Below are 25,285 nucleotides of genomic sequence, written 5' to 3'. Positions count from 1 at the left end.
CAAGCGATTCATGCAAAAAACTCCTAAACTAAAACAATTCTCGATCAAAATTTCCGCACAGCGATTTGAGAAACTCATTATCACAAACACTTGACTGCAGTTTTAACTAGTAACTAGTTTTAAACTTTAGGAACCATTTAGTTCCTCACTAAGGATCTTATTTTCGTCACAAAAGTTGACACCATGTGTTATTGTATTTTTTTTTGTTGCCAAAGCAAAATCAGAAGAAATCGGAGGCAAGAAATTCTATTTCATTGCACTCTAGCTTGTTCTGCAAGTGAGTTTTACTGAAACTAACAAAAACAAATTCATGTAATATAAAATGTTGATACAGGAGAGAGCAGAGCATGCCTCGGTTAATGAAAGCTAACCGTTAGCATTAGCAACTCCACAACATGGCAGAACTTCTTCAGGCTTGTGTTATTTGTGGAGATAAAACATCAACGTTGCAAAGCAAACAGAGTCAGTGGTAGTCGCGGTGCTGTTAGCCAATCAGAGGTCAGACGTCCGAATATCAGGAAATAAGATTCCAAATCCTGCCGTGTTCAGCTCGCCTCTGATCTGGCTCACTACTTCCTGAAACAGGAGCGCCAGAGCTTTTTCCTACAGAGATCGACTCACAAGGCATTCATTTATTCTAGACTGCAAATGTATTGAAAAAAATGAGTGATCTATTTAAAAAAAAGTCAAATTTTTAATAATTTTGGAAAAAATCTTATTTAGAATTTGAAGGATTTTATATTTTTATTGTACCTTTTAAAGCAGGGGTGTCAAATATGCGGCCCGCAGGCCGGATCCGGCCCGCAAGCGGGTTAAATCCGGCCTCCGAGATGGTTGTGTAAACTTTATTTTCATACTTTACAATGTAGAGTGAAAATAAACCTATCATTGTGAGCAAGTTTCCTCTGTAATGAGTATAAATAAAACCAAGCTGCGCTCAAGGCTCACACAAGAACTTGAATCACATCTTGAAGTTGGCTGCCACTCAGGATGTGACTTCTGATATTGATGTGCTGGTGAAAGCTAAAAGATGTAAAGTAAAATGAGTCAAATATACTTTAAGTGCTGCATGAAACTGATCTTGCCATGTGATCTGTAAGCTCTTTGAATCACTAAGGAATGTTTTTTTTTATTTATTGATTTTTTTTTTTTTTTCAAATTTTCAAGTACACTTCAGGTGTTGTACTTGTACTACACTGTCCTCAGGCTCCAGCCTTGTTTTATATTGATTGTATTAAAACAAAGAAAACAATCAGAAGTTTTTTTTTAAATTCACCGGTCCAGCCCACTTGGGACTAGATTTCCCTTAATGTGGCCCCTGAGCTAAAATGAGTTTGACACCCCTGTTTTAAAGGTTTGTTTAGCTTTATTCTTACAGCAGGAGCTACTTTTATCCACTTTTATTAGTATTTTAGTGTCACATGCCTTTGTATCATATTCAGCACTTTGGGCCATCTTGCCTAAAGACGACGGTGGTCTATAAATGAATAAATAAAACAGCTTTTCATTCATGTCATCTGCCACCAGGTTTAACCTCTGCAGGGAGCGAAGCAGATGAGCAGAAGTCTTGCTGCTGTTGTTCATCAAGATTAATACCAACTCCGTGTCCTCCCCTGAGAAACAAACTAACAGATTCCCCACTTGACTTCTAGAGCCGGTTCTGTAGACAGCCCCGCTTCATTAACATTAACACAAGTATTATGGCTGAACCTCTTGCAATTAGGAATGTGTTTAAGTGGGTGCCATGCACATCTAAACACATATACACTTACACCAGTGTGTTCAGTTTTCTGCACTTATCCTTACACCTATAACACACACAAACAGTCACACACACACACACACACTCAACGTCGCACGGTGTTGGGTGCTTCTTTCTCTTTTTTAAAGGAGGAATATGATAATGAACCTGGCTTGATAGAGTAATTAACTGGGCTAAATGGAAATCCCACGAGGTTCAGTGATAGTTAGCAGATGTTCTCTGAAATACATTAAAGACCAAACATCTTGTGAAGGGGAAAAGAGCGAGCTTGTGTGTAAAAGAGGGAAAATTATGCCACTGTAAAAAAAGTTATTTTTTTCAAATAAAAGGAGAAATGTGAGTTCTTGACATCTGTGTGGAGTCTTATTTTAGTTTGGAAACAAAGCTTCAGTTTCAGGGGGGTCAGCTGATCGGGGTGTGTAGATCACAGGAGGAACGGGATCGTGATGAAAACAAATGACTTCATTTTAATTTCAAACAAACTTTTCATAACGGCAAAAACTCGTCAAAAGTCAGTTAAACTAGTTTTTAATCATGACAAGCCAATAAATGTGATACAATAAATCTGACAAATGAAATTCTTAGGATTTAATAAAGTTTGCGACATAGAAACATTTTCTTTGATAGAGTTGCTGTTTATGATGACAGCGGTTGGTGTTCCAGCTGTTTCACATCACTGTGGTCTGTATTATCTGTGCTGAGTTTCCGGTGTTTGTTGTAGGGTGTGCAGATGAATGTTGACTTTAATGTGCAAAAATAATTTGTTGATTTATTGCCCGTGTTGTGAAAAGACGTATTTACTTTAACCACGAAGAAACAGTGCTGTAAACACATTTACCACTCTGACAGATTTCTTCTGTTTTCTCTTTATGTTTTAGATCAGACAAATACATTTCAATACTGAGCAAAGAGACCTCTTTTAGAAAAAAAGGCTGCCAACTTGCAGCAATGCCGTGACGGCATCAGGGAGCTTTAGGTCATTCATAAGTGGTCAGGCCGTGAAGGTAATGTGGCGCAATCGTGCCCTTTTTAAAAAAAGACTAAGCAATGGCGGTATTAAGGGGGTATGGGGGTGATCTAACTGGCTAATTATTATGATTGATGCCGCGCTCATTAAGTTTTTTTAACGAGCCGCTCCTAAAGGAGCTCCAGCTCTAACGAAGAGAAGCTCCCGGAGCTCCGCATCACTCTAGGTTTTCATCTCAGCTGATTCTGTTTACAAAAACAAAACTTATTGCCGTGTTTACTTTCATTTTCAATAAAGTTGCGTGTTTACTTTCATTTTCAATAAAGTTGCCGGCTGGAGCTCGGCAATAACTCCCCACGTGTTCATGACACCTCAGCGTGTTGCGCCAAAGCGTAAGATGCATTCAAAAGTCAGATGTTGCGGCAATATTACTACCAACCGTGGCGGCACGAATGTTGCAAAATTCCCACAGCGCCATGCCGCCACAGCACGTTCATAAGACACACTGTGGTGGGAGTAACACACCGATATGTCGGCCTTGATGTGTTTTCTGAAAAGGGCTCTGGAGGGAATCCAAAATGCCGCTTCAGGATGATATTTTTTTTTTCATTTAAAGGCTGTCCAACCCATCTGAGGGTCATGCGAAAAAGAACTTACACATTATTTAGAAAGCAGAGTTCAGATTCACTAACATTGCCAAGACGTGTAGAATAAAGAAATCACCTCAATGAAAGCTGTCTGACATTATGAAGTAGGTGATAAGATCTCAAAAAGCAACACATTATGCACTTTCTGACTGAGTTTACAAATACAACAATAAAGTTAAAGTTAAAGTTAAAGTCCCATTAGTTGTCACACACACTGATGTGTGTGCGACATTTGTTCTCCGCATTTGACCCATCCCCTGGGGGAGCGGTGAGCTGCAGACACAGCCGCGCTCGGGAACCATTTGATGGTTTAACCCCCCAATCCAACCCCTTAATGTTGAGCGTCAAGCAGGGAGGCATTGGGTCCCATTTTTTCAAAGTCTTTGGTATGACCCGACCAGGAATCAAACCCTGATCTCCCAATCTCAGGGTGGACACTCTACCACTAGGCCACTGAGCTGGTAAAAAAAATAAAAGAATAAAAACCTGCAGCAACTAAAGCACCATAGATCTAACTTGGTTATGGCCAGTGTTCGTTATTTATCAATGAAATCAAGATGGGAGGGGGAAAATCGCTGTCACGGAAAAGTTCCAAGGTCAAAACCTCTCCTGACCAAAACTAACTCAAAGACATGATTTTGCATTCACAAAAATAAATAAATAAATAAATAAAAAGCTACTGGCAACCGTATGATTTCAGCAAAAGACAGTTCAAACCTTTACCAAGATAAATGATCACCTTAATGGCTGTCAGGCTGAAGCTACATCTTCCCACCGCGTTCAGCAACCATAGACAGCTAGCTAAGTCACACTGAGAGGAGCCATCTGCTTCTCCGTCTGAACTTTAGAACAAAGACACCAGACTGTCAAAGTTTCCCCCAAACAGAGAGATGCACCCTAACTCAATCCCGAGCATACGCACAGGCAAAACACCATGAACACATATACATATACCCTCTCTCACACACACAAACACACACTCCACCCACAGTTCTTTCCTTCTGTTTTACCATTTAATGGACTTTCCCATTCTTAGCTGTATGGCTCATCTCCCAAACGGATGCAATTTTGCAAAATTAAGAAGACTTTTCCCAAAATATCTCAAAAATAATCATCAGGGATGTGGTGAAGCAGGCCTGGTAGAGCACGTGTTTGTGCTCATGGAGAGAAACACCTGTTAATATAAGTTTGTTACTGAATCGGTTCCAGTAAGTCCATGTGGTCAGTAGGTGTAAAGCAGCTGCAGGACGTTAGGAAGTATAATAATGACTTCCTTCTTGCTCGCCTGCCTTCCACCCACACATCATTTACAGCCGGCCATGTGGCCCCGTGTTCACCAGCGTCAGCATTAATATAACGCTCTTATGACAAACTGAAAAAAACAACAACCAAATATTCATCTTTTTGCTTCCTCCTCAGCCGTTCATGGTTGGGCGAGCTTGAACTTCCACTGACCTCAAACTTTAATCCATTGATTGTTCAGCGTTGCATTAATGCTCTGTCTACAGCATCCTAACTTTAGTCTCGTAAAGAAACCTTTTAGCGCACCTTATTTTGACATGCATAATGCGTTCCAGAAGAGCACACTCGAGCGAGCTTATCTGTTTACATTAAGTGTGACAAATGCTTGAGCATGAACCCAGCTGCCCTAACATGAGAGGACAGTTGATATCAAGCTGTAGCACTTGCCTTCTCATTTTTTTAACACATAGGAGAGAGAATAATTAGTTAGGAAAGTAATTATACATAACTTGGCATGAAAACAATATTATCACATTGACGTGTGGCTATCTGTAACACCTTAGATGAAAACCAGATGGCAGGGAGTTACAGCTGTGGTCAAATCTGTCATGAAGCGAGCACTTTGAGTGGAACTGCTGGGAGAAACGAACATTTCTGCCTGCAGAGTTGCAGCATTGCACTAGAAGGCTGATTTGCAGCCTTCCTCCGCAGATGTGGACATTGATATGAAGCTTTTCTGTCCAGTGAGTTTGCGGTGAGACAGTGTAGGAAGTTCTAGATCATACAAATATAGAGTTCTGCAAAACCTACAAAAAACAATCAGATACATTTTATGTTACTGCTGGAAGTTAAAATGACAAAAATTGATCCATATCCTCTTGGGACCCTGTGTCCTCTTAAAACAACATTGTTTTCTTTCACCTATAATATTTTATTCTCGTTGGTTTCTTTTATTATTTAGAGAAACTTGATTTATATTTTTGAATTGTTTTAACTTAATAATTTTAGGAAAATTGTCATATTTTTTCTTTAATTTTGAGCTAACAAAATGTTTAATGTTTAAGAAGTTCAAGTGATCTAAAAATGCTACTCTGTAAGAAATTAATTGTTGAATTTACTTAATTTACTGTGTCCTGGTTTCAGTAAACCTAGCTGTTTTAATGAGGAGTAACATGTTTACTTTTAACATGGCAACATACAACAAGGTATACCACTCTATATAATAAGCAACTAGGTTTAGTAGAGCCAGTTGACGTAACTTGGTGTAAAAAGCTACGAGCTAACTGTTAGCATTAGCAACTCCACAACATGGATAAATCCTCTAATACAGGCCAGGACCTTTATTTATGCAAGCACATCCTGGTTCAGGCCTTTATTGGAAGGAGGCCACAATTAGAGGCAGGCCTATATTTCAATTTGAGCAAAGTAAACTACCAGTGGGATGAAAACAAAAACAAGATTTTGTGTCTATTTGAACCTATAAAACACTAGATTTGTTTATTGAAAATAAACAGTTAACATTTACAGCAGAACATTTACAACAAACACCGTTGTTTCAGGCTAAGTCCCAGTATAGTAACAAACGTAGCAAACATGTCGGTAGAGCATTGTAAACACTTGGCGATAAGTTGGTTATTGATTCACAACAAAAGGCAACAGACACCTTACCCCTCCAAATGTAACTGTTCCTGTCTCGTTTGGTTAGAAGGAAAACAAAATCCTGCAACTGTTTTATCCTCATCCTCCGGATTTCCACGTTACAACACTGAGCTAACTGCTAAAAACATTTGCACTCTACAAGCTTGTTGCGGTGAGAACACGTGAAAACAGTATCAAACTGTTTATCTGCTGTTTTTGTAGCTGCGTCTCTAAGCTGTTCAATAAAACGCCATTAAAAACCTTTAGTAAACCCGTATCTGTGATGCAGTGGTGGATTTAGCAATTTGGGGGCCCAAGGGCGAACACAGACATGGGGCCCCCTTACACAACATTTTCGTCAGTCTCATCTTTAACTAGATTTGCAAAACTCTACCTTCTTCTGACATGAGTTATTTTCACTTTTTATTAGTCCTCCTCTTTTTTTCCTGTCTTTCTCTCCCTTTGAGTGCCTTCAATATTTGCTCTGCTTTCTTCTTCCTGTCAGTGCTCCTGTACTTTTGCCCTTCTTTTTTTCCCTTCTATTTTCCATTTTGGACTATGTTTTCCTCCCTTGAAACATTTTCTATTGTCTTTCCTTTCTGCCTCCTTTCGATGTTTGCATTGAAAAACGACGTCACTTTCGGAAGTGAAGATAACATCTTTTTTGAAGTAAGCTGCTTCTTTCACTTATTGGAGCCACCAGGACAACTCCCTTTCATGCTAAATGTTTTGACTATCACTTCGAGTTTTTTACGAACTTTCCCGCCTCTCTTCTTCTTCTTATTTGTGGTCTTATGGCACTTCGCAAACAACAATTCAATGCATTACTGCCACCAACTGGATTGGACTGGAATGACTACCAATCACTTCCTGTTTGTGCATCAGCATCTTTAACTCATTCACTGCCAGCCGTTTCCTGATCGCTAACGGCCTTCGCTGCCAGCGTTTCTCACCGTTTTTACTGTTTTTTAAGAGTCACAGAACGTTGCACGCTAGGATGATGTTGATGCCAAACAACCAAAACAAAGAGGAGACTCACCTCTTACATCAGGAAGAATCCGTGTATTTCGAGCATTATCCGTTCTTTCATAATCCGTTTTTGAATTGTGATCGGGAGACGCTTTTCCGGTTCGCACCTTACTTTTTTTACAGGAACGGCCCAAAACGATCTCCTAATATATGGATGGTCTGCTTCCTGATCATGTGACGTGTGATGTATGCGGATGAAGATCGGCTTAAGGGCTGAGATGTTTGTTCTCTCAGCGCGGGGGCTCGTTCTGATGCTCAAACAGTAAAAAATGCAAATGACGACTTTAGCTGTCAATGGCAGTGAATGAGTTAAGGAATAGTGCACTGTGGCATTAACATAGTGGTGCCAGCAGTCAGAGCTAGGGGGTTCCCCAACATAAGGGGGCCCCGGGCGGCTGCTGACCTATGCCTAATGTAAAACTGCCACTGCTGTGATGAAGTGATCACAGCAAACTAACTGTAATATTTTTTGTTCCGTTTCTGCTGACATTGCAGCTGGAGATCATAATCCACTATTCCGTCTTCGTTCAGTAAGTTTCATTAAGTCCTTTGTGGTGCACTACTTTCGGGACACGAAAAAAAAAATAATTGCTTGTTTTTGTCCCGATCGCACGGAATGTGGGCATTTTTACACCCAGTCAACAAAGTAAATAAAGCCTGAGGCACACCGGAGATGGTTAGGTTTGCACCGTAAAGCCGCCACTATTAGAGACTGGCCTTTATTTACTCCTGCTGACAGCGAGACCGGCTAATGTAGGAGTAATGGAATGCCGGTAAAGGAATACAGGCCTATATTAGAAGATTTACGGTATAAAAAATTAATTGTTGCAAAGCAAACAGAGTCAGTGGCAGAGTCGTGTGTTGGTGTTATCCAATCAGAGGTGAGATGCCCAAATATCAGGAAATATGACCCCAAAGCCTGCCGTGTTCAGCTCAGCTCTGATCTGGCTAACTACTTCCTGAAACAGAAGTGAGATTTTTAGTCCCCCACAGAGATCCCCTCACAAGACACTAATTTACACTAGAGACTACTGCAACTGCACTGAAAAAAACATGGCATTGGTCTGAGTAAATTAATTTCCTTTCATTGTAGAATGAAACATTTCAAATCAAAGTGCAAAATTTTACATATATCAACAAATTAATGACATTTCTTAAAATTAAGAACAGAATTTGTTTTAGAATTTTATTAAAAACTGCAAATCACTTTTAATATGATCCAAGCCTATATCGTGGCAGCGGGTAATCTGCTTTTCATTCTTGAAAGTGCGCCACCAATTGACCAAACTCTTCTTTTTAGAGTTCATTTCAAATGATGTATTACAAGGAAACTTAAAAAAAACTAATGTAAACAAGTGGTTTATCAATGCTTTATTGTTTTCTTTGCTATTTTAACAACTTTCTCAAACAGCTTTTTATAGTGTGCCATGAACTGAACTAAACACGCAGACAAATATTTGTTAACAGCTTTTCTTTTTATTGAAATCCAGCACACCATAATGTTGTAATTGTTGTGGGTAAATTTAAATATCAATAATGGCCCGGGACTATATATCAATAATGGAGCATAAATGCTATTTGACCAAACTTATGAGCTCACTGATAAAACAGATGACATTCTGAAATATGGGATCTGTATTTTATGAGGTAATGAAGTCCATTTGAAAATGTTTGGTTTTATGTGTATCCAAGTTATTGTTCCACCCATCTAGATCAAAGGTTACTACAGCTAAAGACTTCTTCTTTAATGATGGTTAACCATTACCATAGCCAATTAATCATTCTGAGCTTACATGAGAATGTCTTTCTCCTTTCCTCATGCCACTGGTTTTACTTCATCACATCCTTGTTGACAACCGTTGGCTGCCCAGTGACAAAGCATGCCTTTAATGTGCTCTCCAGCCTGATTGGAAACACCAGCATCAAAAGCACCCAGGAGGACCATCTGGCACTGGCGCGCTGAGCTGAAGATAAAGTTAGCAGGACCCTTTTTCCTTTTTTCCCCCCTGAATGCAAACAAACTGACACACATGGAGCCACACCTACATGCTGCAGGTATCTACTGTATGTGAGTGGTGATGCTAAAGAGGAAATGGCCACCCTATGGTGTTCTTGATTTCATGTAGTCACTAAAGGCTGAAAGGGAAATGTAAATAAAATGCATGGAAGAGAGGAGAAAAGTGATTTTAGAACAAAATAGAAACAAAACCTCCAGGTTTTGGGGTTCATAGGCAGTATTTGGTACTTTTCTGCTGCACGCTTGCAACTTCCACTGTACCAAAGTACTAAAAAGGTTGTTAAAGGGGTTAAATGACTTTTTTTCTTAAGTTATAATAGTTCTGCAGTTGATACCAAACATATACATGAAGTTGTTTCCCCCAAAATCCCTCTCATATAAAGCATTTTCAGTAATTTTGCACTTGATATTTTCAGTATCTTCCATAATGAGCCTTTTTGGGGGCTCTGTCGCCTGAAGAAAACAAGCTGTAGTTGGTCATACCAACCCACCCCCACTCAGTTTGCTATGAGTCAGGAAGCTCCGATTGCAGGGTGGGGCTTGGAGTAGAGCCACTGCTCCCTCAGCACCAGCTCTCATATGTAGCAAATACGAAGCGAGGGCAACTATTAGAATCACCCGCTCTTTCAAACGAGTTTATGCTGCCAGATTAGGAGCTTGCAATTTAGTTAAAATTCAACAACCCCACCTGGTAATATCAGGAACCAAGGTCACCATGAACCTAAAGGCTCACAAGTTCAACTCTACAGAGCTTCAGACAGAGTTTCAATAATGAATGAATGGATTAAATGAACTAAAATAAAATTCACATCTACTAAAATAACCATGCAAATAAAATATTAAAACTGATAAGGTGATTCTACCCGATTTTCTCATTTGTGACATCACAAACAGGAACTTTTTGAAACAGCTTATTTTAGTCACATGATTCCTAAAAGTCAACATTGAGAAAACAGAAGGATGGCAGTAGACACTGAACCACTAGGGCAGAGGTGGGCAATCCTGGTCCTCAAGGGCCACTATCCAGCATGTTTTAAATGTTTTCCTGCTCTAACACACCTGATTCCTGGATGAGTCAATTCAGCAGCTCACCAGGCTCTGCAGCAGCCTGCTAATTGCCAGCAGATTCAAACCAGGTGTGTTTAGCCAGAGAAACAACTACGACATGCTGGATAGTGGTCCTCAAGGACCAGGATTGCCCACCCCTGTACAGGGAGTGCACTCTGATACTGACAGATGTGAGTGTGGAAGAAGTATGTGAAGAACTCAATATTGATGCCTTGATTGCTCCTCTCTGTAGTAAAGCTCTGTGTGGATAAAGTAAATGCTCCCTGCTTCATACCTACTTCAAAACACAACATGGCAGCACAAAAGAATGCAAATGGTGAGTTTTATTTAGACATTATCATTAGTGTCTTCCTTTTATATCAAAAAAAAGACATTAAAGTAACATTAAATGAAGTATATTTAACTTGCTGTTCAGTGAAATCTGTGCTGCTTATGTAGAAAGTTGTCAGCATTGTACACAAACTGCATTGGGCTACCCAATGAGCCATGCCCAAAGCAAATCCGTGTGGAGGTGATAAACTGGAATGTTAAACATTTCCAATAAGGCAACTTTCATTTTAAAACGTTCACTTGTATATGTTGTGACGCTTCTTGGGATGGCAAAAAAAAATCTAACCTATTCTTGAACCTCTGATTTTCATTTTACATTCGTAGCTTTTCCTCTCAGACCAAATCGTGTGGCCACATAATCTTAGCTTTGCTAGAAATCAAAATACAGGAAGAAAAAAGGCTAAAACTGCACAAACGGTTCATATTTTAGATCTACGTGATCAGATTTGGTTAAGTAAGTGATTAAAGTCCCTTCCTGTCAATCAGTGGATTTTGCAAAAATTGGCAGCTTTCTAAAAGTACATCCTTTGGTAGATTATTGTAATCTGATTCAGCTTTAAATGGCATTTCACCACCACGATAACCCCAACAAATCTATAATGACGGTTTTAGCCTGAAACTAAAACAAGCCTAAGTGTCTAATGGAGTCATCAGCCCACTCAGATTATCCTCATCTGTTTGGGCTAGCTACCTCTGTGACACACACACACACACACACACACACACACACACACACACACACACACACACACACACACACACACACACACACACACACACACACACACACGCACCCTTCAGATTCCCAACTACAAGGAGCAAAGAAGCGTCAGGAGATGTTTAATTAAGACAACAGATCAATTAACAGCTCAATTAGCCTGGCTAATTAGGGGCTCAGTTGGAACAAAAGCTCGCTCTCCTCTGCTCTCCTTCTCTCTTTGTGTCTCTCTCTCACACGGGCATACACAAGTACAAACACACCCTCTTGCCGTCTCACACAAACCTCTCGCAAGGTTTGAGCGCAGGACACGGTTGTCACTATAGAGCACATAATCCTACTTAATCACCAGTCCAGATTTTGACTGGAAACTGCCTGGAAGGGAGGGGAGGAGCAGGAGTTTTAACTCCCTCCTACTTTTATCTACAAATCCAGGACACTTCTGGTTTCAAAGGACTAATTAGAGCCTGGAGGTCCGGACACAGTTTTGTCAACTTTTTATTTGATTTTTTTTCTTTGTGTAAGTTGGACCAAATGCATGACATCATTCAAACCTTTTTGAACAACTGAATGCTCAGAACTCTCAACATAACAATTGGCGCTACATAATTTGTGTGTTTGCGGTACGAAATGCACATCAACATCCTGTTTACTTAACGTTTTACAGAGTTTACGGCGCTGATGAGGACAGGATGTCAACAAACAGCATCTATTCTTTCTAATTTTCCTCATTATTACAATTACTGAGTGCTAGAAAACCCTTTTTTTCCTAATATCTTGTGTTAAAGTTAAAATATACAGACTAAAATAAGGTTTATATGAATATATTTAATTAATTTAGGAAGTTTGTCGCATGCATCCTCATCCGCTGTCCTCCACTTGTCCCAGGCGTGTTTGTTTGTTTAAATGAGTGAGTATATTCATATGTGTGTGTGTGTGTGTGTGTGTGTGTGTGTGTGTGTGTGTGTGTGTGAAACAGGGTTCAGATGCACGGTCACCCCATACATCTCCAACACAGCAGACAGGTCTGGGGTTCTGTTGCTGATACACTGTCTGCTCTCATTACTGAGCAGGCCCAGGAGTAGGCCCAGGCTTGCAGAGGAATACACACACTCACATGGTTCTGCTCCGACAATTAAATGCGACAGGAAACTCTGAAAGAATTTGACTAAAGCAAAGGAGACAACTCAGCAGCGTTGCTGCATGTTGAACTACCTTTACATTACAGCCAGATTCATGTAAACCTAATCACCGCAGACGCACACCCACACCGTCACTCGTCACCGTCGATACAACTGTTGTGAGTCTCTCTCTCTCTCTCTCTCTCTCTCTCTCTCTCTCTCTCTCTCTCTCTCTCTCTCTCTCTCTCTCTCTCTACACATGCACACACACTCACACACAACACACACACACACACACTGTTAACAACATCCTACAGCCACCACTACATGAAGTTTGTCTCAGATGCTGCAGACAACAGGCTATGTTCCTGCTGCCCAACCAGATCCAAGAGAAAATTATAAATTCATTTTTTTAATTAAACTTTATTTATTTTTTCTTGACTTTATTATTTAACTTATTTAACATATTTTTATTTATGATCTTCCCACGTGTTTGCTCCATAGGGCATTGACGTGGTGTCTTTGTCAGGTGTTTCTTATGTGGCTGAGAAGTGTAAAGCAAAGAGGAGTCTGATGTAAAAAGAAACAAAACTGAACTTTTTACATAATTAATTTGTGTTCTTTTATAATAAAACACATTATAACAAAAGCTTTGACTCTTCGAGATGCTTTGCTGTCTCATGTTCATTTTTATGTGTAAAAAACTTTGTAATATATCTTTAAAAACGGATCTATAAATAAAAATCTCTTTATAAAATATTTATTAAAACAAGGATGACATTCTGGTTTCCTAATAAGGAGTTCTTTAAGCAAATATTAAGGCGTTAGGATGTCGTGTTTCAAATTTCTTCACATGCTTTTTATGGAGATATTTTGTGGAATATTACTTCCACCACAGAGGTGCAAATTATCTTTCCAAAGTCCCAAGTCTTGACAAAAACTTGGAGTTGGGATTTTATTTTACTTTTGACTGATAAAAAACATTCAGATGGTTACGCTCATTATTGGTTTGCAGCAAATGGTGCTACTAAATAACTCAACTTGTTCTAAGTTGAAAGAATGAACATTCCTCTGAGGAAGTGTGTTTCATGATGTGGAGATTTCTGTGGAATCTAAGATTACTGTTGCATCTTTACCTTTTGTGCACTACAATCCCTCCACAAACGTTAAACAATGATTTTATCAAGCAAATCCAAACCTACGTAAACGGTAGAGATACGCAGAGCGTGGAGCTTACTGTAGCAGCCAGCCAGAAAGATTCCAGCAGAGGATAATTGGCCTTAAGCCATTCCTCTGGCCTGCTGCTCTCTGAATAATGCATGGCGCTTTTAATGAAGCCCTTTTTTGTTGTCTTTTTACTTCTCTAGGATGTAGGGTAAAATTAGCATACTCCTGTGTCTGCATCTTAATGAGTATTTGGCTACCATTGTGCTCCGAGCTGTGTCCATTCCTACTGATTTTAGCTCAAAGGTAAGATAAGGATGGCTTTAACAAGAGTTCAGCCACCCTGTCAGCTCATGTGGACAATGCTGCTTCATCAAAGTGCGCTGACAACGATGAACAAAGGGAAGCTGCTGGGTCTTGTTCTACATGTCCCTGCAGTATTTAGGTGGTGGGTTATTAGAATTAGGCATATGTGAAACCGTATTGTAACTGAAAGTAAGCGTGATACCTCTTACAGCCATCATGGAAGTGTTAGTTTGGTTGCAGATAATGAAGTTGGAAAAGTTGGAATTTGTCCTTAAATGGTACAAGAGAGCATTCCTCAGTCACTGGTGCATGCACAGCTGTTCTCTAATCCTGCTGTAGAGGGCCTTTCATCTACAGGCTGGTGCTTTGTGAAGCACTAAGCTGTGATCGGGCTCGAGTAGGTCCAAGTGTTGCAGGATAAAGGACTCATGATGTGGGTTTGTAAAGGCAAAGAATCCGAATCCTTGCTTAGTGATGCAACTAGCTCGGGGATGTCCAACACTGGCCCTTGAGATCCAGTAAGTTTCCTTGCTCCAACGCTCCTGACTTTAATCAGTGATGATAACAGGCTTCTGCACAGCTTGATGACCTTTTGATTGAAGAAGAGAGATTTCATCGTATTTACAAATTAATTCTCAGATATTAAATTGATGGATATTACAGTGAGAGATGGACCAGCAGAGCTTGTCCGTTCCCAAATGGTCACACGATCTGGATCATAACCAAAGGAAAGAGATCCAAGCACTTAAAAAGAGTAGAGTAGCTGGAATTCACCTGTTTTTTCAATACATCTGCAGTGGTCTCTGTGGGGAAACGGCTCTGGTGCTCCTGTTTCAGGAAGTAGATATAAGCTGGAGGAGGGGAGGGCAGAAAGCTTCAGGATTTGGAGTCTTATTTTTTTTATTCATGACAGGGCTGTGTACTTTCTCCTCTGCTCTTCTCCCTGTACACAAACTGCTGCACCTCGAGCCATGACTCCGTTAAACTGATCAAGTTTGCGGACGACACCACCCTCATCAGGCTCATCTCTGACGGTGATGAGTCCGCCTACAGGAGGGAGGTGGAACGGCTGGTGTACTGGTGCAGCAGCAACAACCTGGAGCTCAATGCTCAGAAGACAGTGGAGATGACTGTGGACTTCAGGAAAGTAACAGCCCCATCTCTCCCCCTCGTCCTGACGGACACCCCCGTCACCACTATGGACTCCTTCCGCTTCCTCGGAACCACCATCACACATGACCTTAGGTGGGAGCCATCCATCAGCTCCCTGATCAAAAAGGCCCAGCAGAGGATGTACTTTCTGCGGCAGTTGAAAAAGGCCAAGCTGCCGGCCCAGATGATGGTGCAGTTTTACACGGCCATCATTGAGTCCATCCTCACTTCCTCCATCACTGTGTGGTACGCTGGAGCCACAGTGAGGGACAAACATAGACTGCAGCGCATTGTGCGCTCTGCTGAGAAGGTGATTGGCTGCAGCCTTCCATCTCTCCAGGACCTGTACGTCTCCAGAACTCGGAGGCGTGCAGGTCAGATAGCAGCTGACCCTTCTCACCCGGGTCACAGACTTTTTGAGCCGCTTCCCTCAGGCAGGAGGTTACGGTCCATCCGGACCAGAACCTCCCGCCATAAGAACAGCTTCTTTCCATCTGCCGTTAGACTTGTGAACAGCTTATAAACACACAACCATGCTCGTCTTCTGTACTCGACACGTCACGTTATCGGCCATATTACCATTACCTGCCATTTTTTATCGCTGAAAGTTTTATTCTAGTTTTTTTTATTATATTTTATTCTATTTTAATCTTATTATTCATGTTATATGTAGCACATTAGTACTGAAGCAAGTTCCTAGTTTGTGAATTGTTTGTTCACTGACAATGGCAATAAACCTATTCTGATTCTGATTCTGATATCCACACATCTTGCTTGTGATTGGCTAACAGCAATGCAACTCTTCCACTGCCCCCGTTCGCTCTCCAAACTTGATGTTTTCTCCCCACAGCTAACACGAGCCTGAGAGAGTTCTACCAAGCTGTGGAGTTGCTAACAGTTGACTTCGACTACTTCTACTCTCTCCTGGACGCTAAAATCAACACAACCTTCCCCGGTTGCAAGTCAAGATGGCTGAGTCCAAGATTGGGAACACCCATACACTCCTAGGAGGAGCTGGAGACCGTCGCTGGGAAGAGGGGTGTCTGAGTTTCCTTCCTGGATTGTGGAACGCACCAACCTGTACCTTGGTAAGAGGAAGGAACATGGATTGATGGATAATTTGTCTTTTTTTGTAGACATTTTTGACTGTTTACAACAAATGACATCTCCACACCAGTAGTTTTTGGCCTATCTGCTAGTGTTTACTGTGCGTTTATAAAAAAAAAAAGCTGAGTGACTTTTCAACATCTGTCTTCATTTGTCCGGGCCACCATGCCACCAGCTTTCTGGCACTTCTTTATCAGGAGTGTCACCGCTGAGATAAAACAACTACATTAAGAATATTGTGGACGACAACAACTGTGTAGGTCTAAGAAACTGCTCTTGGCTCCTTTAGTGTTTTTTCCCCACAAACACAGTTGCCTGGATAATTAACCTGCACATTAACTTCCCGGCTGATAGGAAGCGGCGTGTGGATATGAGCTCAGTGAGTCATGGAGATTGATCCTGAGTGCGATGGGATGGCAAAGGCAGGAAGCCTCGCAGTTTGGCAGATGCTGCCATACCTGTCAATTCTCACATTCTGTTCAGTCTACCAGGTTCAGAGAGACTCTCATTTCCTGGGTTTGGCTCACGAAGGAGTCTGGCACAGGAACAAAATAGGAAGAGAAGTTACAAGATGTTGCCTTCCTGTGACCGTGTAGCAGCAAACTTTCTGACAGATTGAGCGAATGACTGCTTCTCTGTGATGGACTCGAGTCACGGCTGGGTTGGTGTTCCGGCTGACAGCATGCTCAATTACCATATTTATCGAAAAGTATTGTGCTATTTTGATGGCATGACAAAAAGATGGCAGGCTTGTGTTCCAACATTTATCATTTTGCATCTCAGCCATTAAGTATGTTAATGACTTAAAACTGCACCAGATAAACAATCACAAACTCGTTCCTGATTGTGAGTATTGCTGATTGTTATTACACTGATTTCTCACAGCTGATGGTGCACACCGCTTCCCAGAAAAAAAAAGATCTTCCTCTTTTTGGAGTGAATGCTTTGGGTCAACCCACTGCTGTGTACTGAACTCCAAGTAATGTGCTGGTGGCAGCAGGCAGTGGGCACAGGCCGGTGCGTTGGGAGACAATAGTGGAAGGCCAGTCCAGGCCAAAATCAGGCCAAGTAGCTGCAATCATTGGTGCATGAGGAGGTCTGGCACATGTTTTTAGCTGCATCTTCTTGTCACAGCAGTAAACTGCCTTGATGAGAACAAACTCTTGCATCTCTCCTCTCTTAATTTGTATATTTGTTTTTCTCTGCAGCAAGGGTTATATAATGTGTGACTTTACCTTTGAAAAAGACAAAGAAATATTTAGGAAATGCGTTGAAGGGTTACTAAGCAGTTGTGGCTTGCTTTTAGGACCCCCTAGTATCCATTTGTAGAACCAAAGGCAAAACTTCTCTCCTCGCTTTTTAACACCTTCATCTAGCTGCTGAAATGTCTCCCCAGCCTTCATTAGTGTCTACAGGAGCGATGCATCACTAAATCAAACAAGTCAGCTGTGTTCATGATCTAAAACATGCAGGAAACGTGCTGGAACCAGACTGCAGCGGCAGGTATGTCAGCCAAACAGAGTGGCCTGCCAGGCTGAAGTTGCAAGTGGAATATTCTGTCCACAGGGATCGATAGGGTCTGGGTGCCCTTTCGTTAACCTTGTAAAGGATCTTTTAAGCACATACTGGCTTAAGGAAATGATTTAAAAATATGAAAAAGTTGTGAGTGCGGCTTTAAGGTGATAATTTTGTATTTTTCTCATTATTATCGAAGAGGTCATGAATCATGGGGTCATCAGTTAAATTATTTAAAATTGGTTAATAAAATATAAACTTTTAAAAAATGTTTTAAATAATTGTTAATAAGAAATTGAGGGACATTTTGAAGATTTTAGTTTATGGGGTTCTTTGCACAATTCTAATATGTTTGGGGAGTAGACATTCTTATTTTATTTAGGTTTAGGTCATAGGTCATGATTTTGGTCATGGACAGACAGGATCCAGATAAATGACAGTGGTTCCGCTGTAGCACTCATGTGGAGTTCCTCAAGGGTCCATCCTCAGTCCTGGCCTGTTTTTATGTTACATGTTGCCTTTGACTCAGGTTCCATCCATCCATCCATCCATCCATCCATCCATCCAGCCAGCCAGCCAGCCAGCCAGCCAGCCAGCCAGCCATCCATCCATCCATCCATCCATCCATCCAGCCAGCCAGCCAGCCAGCCAGCCAGCCTGCCTGCCTTCCACGCACGCATGCACATACACCTATGCTCAGTCTAGATCAGGGGTTCTCAGTCTTTGTCCTACTGGGCTGGTATCCAGCATTTTTTAGGGCTTCCCCTGCTTTAACAAACCTACATTTTAATCAGCAGGTGATTAACCGGCTTTTGCAGGGACTGATGAGCTGCTGAACAAGTGATTCGACCACAGAATCAAGTCTGTTGTTGCAGAAGAATAACAAACACATGCTGGATACCAGCCCTCCAGGACCAGGATTGAGCACCCCTGATCTAGAGTCTCCAGTTAACCTGATATGCAAATTTTTGGTCTGTAGGACCCTTGAAAAAACAGATCACACTTGCATGGGAAGAACATGCTAACTCCAAACATAAAGGCATGCTGGAATTTGCTACCAGTGCTCACTGGTCCACAGTACAGCCCTAGTTTTCATGAACCTAAAATTTAATACCTATGGAAATGATGCCCCGCCCTGTTTACTCCCAAAAACAAAGTCATTGCAATCTTTGATAAACCATTAAGATGACATTAAAGCATGCATTATTTTATAATTGTAGAAAAACTTTCATTTATTATGCAGCCCTTTTATCTCATTCTCTTTTTATTAGGGAAATCTCTTACATAAAAGCAAAGAGGAGGTTACCTTCTATCATCAGAGCTACATGGAACCCTAGCAATGTTAAATTAACTTCGTAAAGGCAGCTGCTCTTTCAGCTCAAACACGTTTGTTGTGTGAAAACAATGAATAATTCTCTTTGCACCCAATATGTGGGTGTTGGGAGCAGGACAGCAGGCAGGACTACAATCTGCAGCTTAGATCAAACGGCAGGCAAAGTTTAAAGTGAACACACAAATCGAGAGGATGGAGTGGGGGTAACACAGATGAATGCTTGTTTGTGGGAGGAGAAGGGCCTTCATTTACCATACAGCAAAGACGTGCGTGTTTGTGTTTGCCAAAGGGAAAAACAGTGGATGTTTACATGTGATAAATGTGGAGGAGATGGTATAGTGATGTCTGCAGGGAAATGATTTGCAATAATTTGGACTTTGAGTTTCTTATATTGAAATCTGAGCTTGAACACAGAAAGTGTCATCAAATAAAATTAACAGAGGTGTGACCAAGTCACTGCTTTGCAAGTCACAAGTAAGTCACAAGTCTTTCCAGTCAAGTCTCGAGTCAAGTCCAAGTCAAAGACAATCAAGTCCAAGTCAAGTCCAAAGTCAATGACGTGGAAGTCCAAGTCAAGTCCAAGTTCTTAACTTTAAATTTTCAAGTCATAATCAAGTCATCTGTCAAACTTCAATTTAATGACAATGATGATAAATAAATTCCAGAAATAAAGCTACTTAACGCTTCATTTATTTGCTCAAACAGCAGAAAGTTCAACTGAAATTAATTATAAACAAAGTGCTGCTGCATTTAGCAATAAATCAAACCCAAAACGAAGAGTGATTCATGATTTTTGTCCATGTCGTGCCACTTTTGTGCTAACATATCAAATATGCTCACGTCAATATCAAGTCAACAGACGCAAGTCGATTCAAGTCGCAAGTCATTGGCGTTCAAGTCTGAGTCAAGTCGTAAGTCTTTATAGATTTTATCAAGTCAAGTCAGATGTCATTAAAATAATGACTCGAGTCTGACTCGAGTCCAAGTCATGTGACTTGAGTCCACACCTCTGAAAATTAATATTACCAAATAACCCTACTTGAGACCACCATGCCTTTAAACTAAAGGAATGAACATTATAATAAGGAACAGACACTGTCCAGGAGATTTCCAAGAGTCCTAACCTGGATGGAAGGGAACGCTGGTTTTAGACTAATAGTAGAACCTTTTGTCACCGCTGAACATTAGTTTCTGTTTGACACTTCAAAGGTGGGCAGGAGGCAGTTCAGGTCCAAGTCCTCAGGTGTTTTATTTATTTGTTTTTTTATCAAAAACTCATACATGAAACCAAGTCCCTTCTTTATCTTCTATATGCAGCAAGCAGGCATGTCCAAAGGTTGAATTGTCCCCCACAATCATCAGTGAGGTTGAGATCACTTTATGAGATCAAGGATTTGATTTCATTTCATTCACAGGCAATCAGAAAAGCAGAGGGAGGAGATAGATTATAGTTTATCTAAATGTAACTGTGGCAACATTCGGGCTAATATCTGGACCAGAATGGGAACCTTTATCCGAGTTTAGATGTCAGCCTGCGATGGCAGATAGCAACATGCATCCTTTTGTTTTGGCATTCTTCTGGTTGGTCTACAGCAACACAAACATAGTTAACAAATGCTGAACTGGAGTGATGCAGAGGGAACAAATACAGCATAAGTACAAAAATCATTATATGTTTGAGAATACACGTAGGCAGCAGTAGCTCAGGTGGTAGAGCGGGTTGCCTCATGATCAGAGGGTCATGGACTCGATTCCAGCTCCTGCCAGGGGTATTCTGCTGCGGTGTCATTGGGCAAGACACTTCACCCAACTTACCTGTGTTGGTGGTGGTCAGAGGGGCCAACGGCGCCAAATGGCAGCCTCGCATCTGTCAGACCGCCCCAGGGCAGCTGTGGCTACAACATAGCTTACAATCACTAGCAGTGTGTGAATGTGAGAGTGCATGAAAGTGTCTTTGAGTGTCCTAAAAAGCGCTATATAAGTTCGATGTATTATTATTATTATTATTATTTGCATTTGCATTTAATCATTACCAATAATTTTTGAGTTGCACTACATCTGGCTTGGTTATACTTGAAGTGTTTATTCCTCATCACTTCCAAAAGTGTGAGTGCCTGAGCAGGCCATAGTCTGACTTATCTGGGGTATGGTTTACATACAGAGTCGTTTGGTGTTTTAACTGCTTATTCTGGGTGTCTTAACTTAATTAGGAGCAGGCAAGTATGATCTGATTTCAGAGTGTCTCAGGGTATAAACATGCATTTGAAAAGTCTGGATTTAACAGGACATTTGCAATAATTCACTTTTCTTTATAGTATTGGGTATTAATATGTTACTAATAGGTAAACCCACTAAGAGAAACAATGGGATTAATTGTGATATTTATGAAAATAATGTCTAGAGCGAGGGGGTGAATAATGAGAACAAGAGGTCCAAGAACAGAGCTTTGTGGTACACCGGAAGAGATTGGGCATGGTCATGTTGGACAAACTTAGTATGCTAGAGGGGTATGGTTTAAACCTGTCCAGGTTTGTGTTAGACAACCCAATGGCAGATAATGATTAATGAGAATAGAGTGAGAAATCATCATTTGAATCTTTTAATGCAGTCAGCTGAAAATAGTGTCAATAAACCATAAAAAATTCAGATTAATGATAAAAAATGATTCACGTAGCGCAAAAAATTGCAGTTGGAAATCCTAGCACAAGCAGACATGGTCTTTCGATAAAGAGGACAAGCAGAAGGAGGCAGACCTGTTGAAAACCAAGTCATTACTTTACAACATACTCAGTCTTGCTCCATCAGCGATTAAACTGGACTCATCTCCATGCACACTGGCTTAACTCTGCACAATACATTTTTTTGTTTGAATTTGCACATATTTGCCTTCACTGCCGGTGAACAAAATAACTTCCCATTTTTCAGACACACCCACCCACAGGGAGGTTTTATCTTTAGCTCAGTTAAGATTAAAGGGAGCTCCTAAGTGAGCTGAAAACATGGTTTCTGGGATGTTATAACCCAAATGGTAACGCCCCCTTCAGCTTGTAACCTTACGTGCCACTTACCTTACTTACTGCAATGTCATGCTGTCGCTCAGATCTTTTTCTCTCCTCCCTTTAGCTGTGCTTCATGTGAAGCTTCTGCCAACCTAAAAATATGACTGTTGGAGTGTTTCTGCAGGGCATTCACCTGCAGAAACACTCACCTGACACGCACACACACGCACACACACACACACACGCACACACACACACACACACACACACACACACACACACACACACACACACACACACACGCACGCACGCACGCACGCACGCACGCACGCACGCACACATACACACACGCACACACACACAGAAGGACAAAAGAGAGCGTGAGGATGAAAAAAGTAAAACAAGAAGCTCGTTCGTGTTACCTGTTACAGATTTTGAGGTTTTCTGTTGAAATGAGTGCGGAAGTTCAGCAGGTTCTGTAACTCACTCAGGAACGTTTCTTAGAAGTTTATTATTAGCCAATAATTCCAGCAGCTGCAGCGCGGCAGTCAGTTTAAATGAGAAAATATGGGAAAATGATGCACTGCGTGTTCACCATGATTTGGTTTGCAGGACGAATCCAATAAAGATGATGAAGAAGCCGCGGCTCCACACCTCGCGAGGCCGGGCTGCATGGCTGGGGTATTCAGCTGAGTGAAGGGAGAGGGAGCGCTGGGAGAGGGAAGTGATTACTGTCGTTAGGCCGACAGGAAATGTTGCATCTCTTTGACGTTTAGTAATGATCGCAGCAGCTGGGAACAATGAAACCTCAGTATTGCACAATTATTGGCCTGCCTCGCTTACACTGGATAAAAGTAATAATGCATATTATCCCCACATCCCCCTTTAAAGTTGCACCAGCCAGGGAGGAGAGGCAGCAAATCTCATTTGCTGTGCAGGAAGCTGAGTGGGCTGACGGTTCGGAGGAACACTTCCTGCAGAGCTGCATGATTTGATCATTCTCACTCGCTCACTCACAATATCAATTCATCTCGTTTCTCTTTTGTTTCATTTCTCACGATTCGATGAGGTACCTTTGAGACAAAGAAGGAAGATTAAAATGAAGCTCAGAGACAGAACACCAGTGTCTTAAAGTATGAGTGAAGGAAAGGAGACATAAAAAGTTAATTGTATGTAATTACGAGTCATGTTGGAAATCATTGTCTGGATATTTTGATTTACAATTATTGGAGAAAAACTAGAACTGCCACCAATTACATTTCTGGGCTTAAATATAAAAAATGTGACATTTTTTATGTTTTAGGATTTTTTTCAGGTAAATGTCGTAAAACAAATGAAAACCAGTAATAAACTCCAAAATTGCAACCTGTTTTTCATCTATGTGAAAGGTGTCATGTTGACTTCGGCCCTCCTGAAAAACTGGCAAAGGGGAAACCAAAAATTATATGAAAGTGCTGCAAATAATAACAGTTACTCATGGATAATATCTCACAAAAAATTATTTAACAAAAAACAAGACTTTTATGAAATAAATGAGGTCAAATCAATTGAAGCATAAATTAACTAAATAAATACATATTTAGATGACCGTTTGTAATTTTAAAATGATTAAAAAAAACCTTCATGCAAAAAAAAGTCTCGTTCCAGAAGAGGATAAAAGTGCTTGAGTGTCATCCTCCACACTGACTGGAGAGACGCGTTTGACCTTTTTGCTCCCGATGCGTGTGAGCATCTGCATGCATGAGTCTGAATGAAGTGACTGTAACCACTTGCTTATTAATGACTGATTAAACTCAGTGTGGCCATGCATGCACCTAAAACAAAATGAGAGTTATTTATGTTTGACAACTGCCTGTCAAAGTAGTTCTAATTTAAAAAAAAACAACAAAAATAAATAAAAACAGAGAGGAAACAGCATCCTTCCTCTTGAGCCCTGAAATATATTTCTAAGAGCTGGTGTGAGATTGCGTAGGAGAGCTAAAACCTCAATCATTTCCTTTTTCATAAACTTTCATATCTTAGTGAGTGAGTTGCTTCGAGAACAGAAGAAATATTTTGTTCTGTTGATGAGTGGAGACAAAAAAAAAAACACCCTTTAGAGGGCCTTCTCAGAAAGCCTGACACCGGATGCTATCTTCTAGATACGGCAGGTGTGTGGGTGTTTGTGTCTTCCAGGTTACTTTTACCTCTTTGGAGGGGCTTTGAAGGAAGTTTTAAAAACCTCGCTCTTTTATCTCCTGTGGCCCCAGCGCTGTCTACTCCTCCGCTGGTGGTTTCCCTTCCAGTCCCTGCACTGTCTTCTCTCGCTTGCTCTTGCCCACACCTTTTACCTCAGGAAAAACACACAAGCGTGCTACACTACTGTCCTAAAATAGTTGTTCAATACCCCCTTAGGGCATGGCTTTTTTTAAGCTTCCTTTTTAAACTCCTTAGACAGAAGGTATGTGTTTAACCTATTTAAAGTGCTGACTTTGTGTTTTTATGTAAAAAAACAAAGTTCACGTGCCCTCAAAAACCTTTGCGTTGGGGTCGGCTAACTCTGAACGCTTTTTTGAGATCATTTTAGCACATCTGTGTGATCAAAAGATAAATTTGCCATTCATCCGGTGGCGCCCCCAAGGGAAGGTTGTGGGGGCCATGGCTGCGCCTGAAAAGTTGTTGTCCACAAAAATAAAGGTATAAATTAAATTTAAGGTTACGGTATGTATTTTCCCTGGCAATAGGGGGCAGTACATACCTAAACTATTGCAAACGAGCAATATTTTTGTGTTTGAGTAAAGCCTTACAAATGAAATTAGGGTAAAACATTTTCCAAGGAGTTTTTTGCCAGATTCTTCATCCTCCAGCAAAATGACAAACACATCACACTCCCTCTCATCACTGGCAACAAGCGAAGAGGTAAATGTGTAAAACAACAATTATGAATGGTGAAAGTTTTCCTTGTTACAAATCAGTAAATGCGTTTTGTCCCCACAGGATCACATAAAAGGAAACATCTGACATGGTGTCACCCAGAGACTTAGACCCGCTCCCATTTTAGACCTGGTTTTTATTGTTATAGGTTACGAAGACACCAACATTTTCCAACAGCTGGGCATCATTTCATTCTTTTTCAACAACATTTTGATGGATATTTCCAGAGATTAATGGTAAAAACTATCTCTTTCAGA

Source organism: Nothobranchius furzeri, chromosome 18, assembly GCF_043380555.1.
Source record: "Nothobranchius furzeri strain GRZ-AD chromosome 18, NfurGRZ-RIMD1, whole genome shotgun sequence".
Taxonomy (NCBI): domain Eukaryota; kingdom Metazoa; phylum Chordata; class Actinopteri; order Cyprinodontiformes; family Nothobranchiidae; genus Nothobranchius; species Nothobranchius furzeri.
The sequence above is the reverse complement of the archived record's forward strand: the minus strand, read 5'-3'. Positions refer to the sequence as shown.